The sequence below is a fragment of the Amblyomma mixtum genome, chromosome 7 (genome assembly GCF_055824585.1).
Source record: "Amblyomma mixtum isolate Tamu chromosome 7, ASM5582458v1, whole genome shotgun sequence".
Taxonomy (NCBI): Eukaryota; Metazoa; Arthropoda; class Arachnida; order Ixodida; family Ixodidae; genus Amblyomma; species Amblyomma mixtum.
The window spans coordinates 127,945,091-127,949,665 of NC_143018.1; the positions used below are offsets into that span (position 1 = coordinate 127,945,091).

Consider the following 4,575-nt stretch of genomic DNA (forward strand, 5'->3'; position numbering starts at 1 on the left):
TAGACCATGTGACAGGGCACTCTCGTCATCAGGAGTCAAGGTGAAGTTTGATAGATTGATAACTGAGTTTTGCAAGAGAGATGGCAGTGGCAGCAGAGGCTGGCACTGCGTGGAGGGAAATATTTTGTCGCGCGAAAGCTTTTTTGATTTGATGGCATTTATCTCGGCCCACTTCTTGTCTTTGTAGACTTCAAGGGCGGTTAGTTCTTCGGAAGACAGATTAGAGTGGTTGAGCAATTGCTTCTCTGTATTTCTTAGTGAATTTAGGGTTGATCGGTGGTGATCGAGAACAACACGCGTAAATCCCAAAGCAGCCGTTGCTGAAATGTTTTCCCACTTTGCAGCGTTGCTGACGGACAGTTTTGACGTTGCTGGATTGACATTTACGCGGAGACCACGCGGAGCAGTTGAGGATGCTACATAACTTTCTAAAGTGTTAACATGAAGTTGCGAACGAATACGTTTTTCAACAACTTTTCTAATGCGTAGGAATTTGTCTGAGTATATGGGACAAAAACTGGCGTCAGGAAGCGAATTTCTTAGTCAACAGGCGGGTTTTCTTACGGTGTTTGGGCGTTTCTTTCGTAGGTTGTAGCTGTCCTCGGTCGAGGCATGGTCGGCTGGAGTTGGAACCGATGTAGCCTTGGTCCTGGAAGCTTTTGCTCTAGAAGTGGAGGCTCCAGAGCCCAGAGTGTTGCGATCCTGAGGGTTGGAACATGGCGTAGTTTTATCCCGAGGGCCACGATGTCGGGGTTTGGAAACACTGGCACCACAGTCCCGAGAGCCGGAGCTTTGGGCGTCGAAAACTCCAAGGTTTGAAGTATGAGGGTCACTAGCTGATATTCTGGGAGCAGTAATGGCACAATCGGAAGGAAGCAGAGCTGAGTCAGCGGGACTAGAGGTGCTAGAAGTATGGTCATCATCAGCAGGAATGCCGGTTGCTGAAACATCAGGAGCAGGAGAGCACGAAGCAGGAGCGTCGGGAACGATGGTGTCGAGAGCGCAATCGTCAAGGGCAAGAGCATCGGTAGCTGGGACGTCGAGGGCCCGAGGTGCGGGAGCAGCAGCATCGGGAGAAGCCGTATCGGGAGAAGCAGCGTCGGGAGAAGCAGCGTCGGGAGAAGCAGCGTCGGGAGAAGCAGCGTCGGGAGAAGCAGCGCCGGGAGAAGCAGCGTCGGGAGAAGCAGCGCCGGGAGGAGCAGCAACGCCGGGAAGAGCAGCTCCGAGAACAGCAGTGCCGTGAGCAGCAACAACGGGAGCAGTAGCGCCGGGAGCAAGGACGTCGGTAACAGAAGCCCCAGGCGCTCCGGGAAGAACACCAGGCGGGCGGTCGTCGAGAACGGGCGTGCACGGGAATGGAGCATCACGCGAACTAGGGCTAGAAGCTGGGCCACCAGCAGCACGGTTGTCGGCAACAGCGGCGTTGACAGCACGAGCGTTAATAGACGCCGCGCGTGAGGCTGAATCCGGGCAACCGGAGACGTGAGAGCCGAAAGTGGTAGCATCTGGTGCGCACTCCCTCCAGGAGGAAGCTCCTAGATCCGATGTACGTTTGGAGCAAAGTTGCTTAATTCTGCTCGCAATCAGGGCGGTGCCGTCATAGCTTGGATGGAAGCCATCTGTAGCGAGTACGCGTGCTGGTGGAAGCCACTCAAAGCCATGATCCACATAATGCACGAGCTTGGAGCGTCTGCAGAAGGTTCGCAGAAGGCTGTTGAAGATACAAGTCTCTCGGTTGCGCCAATGAAGTCTCTCGTCTCTGCGCTTTCGACGATTTGCTGTTCTGGGAAGAATTAGGCTTGCGTATAAGCGAGTAATACCGGGCCGGGTCGTTGCAATATGGTGCAGTAATTTGCAGTACCTTTCAAACGCAGACCGACCCGAGCAGGAAGCTAGATCGTTGGTTCCGATGTGTAGCAGAATAGTTGAGGCTGTTGGCGGCACTAAGTTCAGGAGGACGAACGCATCCGCAATGAGGGCGCCGCGTTTCGTAACGAATGCGGGAGTATCTAGTCGGGAAGGATCAAAGTGCTGGTAGACGTGTTTGGTTTGGGAATCGCCTAGCACGACACTCGATGCGTCAGCACGAGGGAACTTCAAGAGAACGTTTTTCGCCGTGGTCGAGCCGGAATCCATTGTTCAAGGGGGTGAAGATCGGATGCATCCGGTAGAACATAAACGTAATTGGGTTGACACACGGTAGAAAAAACAACAACTTTATTCTAACGTTTCGACCAGGGTCTGGCCTTCGTCAGAGTGATGGGGTACAGGCAAAAGACACAGTTTATAAGGGAATGTACGCGGGGAGGGAACATTTTGATTGGCGCATCGCAGCGGCAAACACCTCAGTATGAATCGCCAGTGAATGATAAATGTAGTAAAGAAAGCACAGTCAAAAATTACTAAATCATCGTGGAGTATAACTGCAATCACATTGTGAAAAAAATGTAAATAATACAAAAATGTTTTGGTCGTAGCTGAAATGCACAAGAAAAGGCGAACAGCAACAACAACAAAATAATAAAAAATCATCAGACACGAGGACACGGGTGAATACCACTTTTGATTAAACAACGCCTTTTGTGAAAGGGTATGGTACTAAGATGCGGTGCTATTTCAGAGATAAGCCATTTACTAAAAAAGAAAAAAGCGGCGCTAACAGTAAAAAGAGGACGAAAATGATCAGTGTAGATGAAACACGGCATGATACTATGAAGTGTTGCGGTTATGATGATAGACAAGTCAGCTTCCCAACATTTTCATTGAGACCGCAAGAAACAGTATTAAATTTGTGTATAAAAAATGATTCACGAACTTCGCGTTCATGATGGGTCTTGAAGCCTGATTCCAGTAAAGTTACTTGAATTTTTTCGAAAGGGTGCTTAGTGTTGTTCACATGTTTAGAGATAGGAAGGCTAGGCACTGTCTTGCAATGAGCTTTGTGATTATTGAAACGATATCGGAATGGTGTTTCTGTTTGGCCAATATACTGAATTTTGCAGACTGAGCATTCGAGCATGTAGATTACGTTGCTGGTATCACATGAGTAGTTTCCCCGAATTTTCACTTTGAAGTTCGATGCAGTGCTGGAAGCCGTTATTGATGTCATCATCTGTGAGCAGACTTTGCAACGTGATTTATTACATGGATGACAGCCGATCGACATACTTGTGCTTGTTTTAGACGAAGTGAGAATGTCACTGAGGTTTTTGCCAAGGTTTTTTATATATATTATTTTATATTATTTTATATATTATTTTATTTTATATATATTATATTATTATTTTTATATATATTTTTATATATATTTTTTATATATAAGGTTTTTATATATATATATATATATATATATATATATATATATATATATATATATATATATATATATATATATATGATGTAATGTACTGTACACATGCATGCGTGCGCTTGTTTCTTTCTTCATTTTTCTTTTTGTGTTTCTTTTTTGTTTTATTTGGGGTTTTGCTTCGTACTTTCCTTGTTAGAATGTTGTTTTTGTTAATTCTGCTGGGTTCACCACCCACACCGAAGGGAGCTTCTCTCGAAACATTCCTACTGAGAAGCAACTAGTTCCCTCCCTATCTATTTCCATAGCTTTGTTACCCAAGCCTCTGCCGTTGCCTTCCTATATTTATTTTTATTTTTCAATGTTACTTTTGCTTCCTTTATTTTTATATTTTTGTGCATATACGTTTTTCCCCTTCCCTGTCTTTCGCAACCCTCACCCTCTTCCCCCTAAATGGACTGGAGCACTTGCGTCTTATACTGACTGCGTCCCTTTCCTCTAACGGGAGAGAGAGTGGTTTCACCTCACCCTTTGCACGGTGCGTAGAAAATGGGAAATTGTGTTCATTCGTGTGTCTACCCTGAGGAAGGACGGTCCTTCGTCCGAAACTGTCGGTATTAAATTAAGATAATTGCAAGGTTGTGACCCCTTCTTATACAAGTCTTCCTGGCTCATTGAACGACAAGACCTCCGGCAGCTAGTATATATATATATATATATATATATATATATATATATATATATATATATAGAGCAAAGAAGGAAGGGGAATGAGGGGATCGTTGTGAATATGACAGAAGCCAACAGCCACAGAAACCAAGGGGAACAGGGGATTTTTTAAAATTAATTTCTTTATTTTGTGGTGTTGATCAATTTTTAATATTACTGAATATGTCATCGCTTAAAGCTAATTGATTAGAAAAGCAGAAGAAAAAACAACCACATGCCGCCGGTGGGATTCGAACCCACGACCTCCGAATTACGCGTCCGGTGCTCTACCTCTGAGCTACGGCGACGGCTGTCAAACCTTCTGCTTTCGGGGGTATTTATGTTTACAAGTAACCTAACCTTGAGAGTGTTCATCAGCGCCACCCACGTTCATAAGCGGCGGACGTAGAACGCCGTGAGTTACCGCAAGTGTGAGGTAGAACGTCATCGACCGGAGAGGATGGAAGCTGTGTGAGAACCCTCTTATGCTTCCTATGGCATCAAGGCTGCCAGAATCGAGGCCCTCACTAAGCAATTAAGCAAACAAGGAAAGGGAATGA

At 45.7% G+C, this 4,575-nt stretch overlaps 1 non-coding gene across 1 annotated transcript; it reads right to left on the reverse strand.

Moving 5' to 3' along the window:
* Positions 1 to 4,251: 4,251 nt before the first annotated feature.
* Positions 4,252 to 4,323, reverse strand: TRNAT-CGU (transfer RNA threonine (anticodon CGU)). Its single transcript has one exon. It is a non-coding gene; the product is annotated as a tRNA-Thr (tRNA).
* Between the last annotated feature and the right edge of the window lie 252 nt (positions 4,324 to 4,575).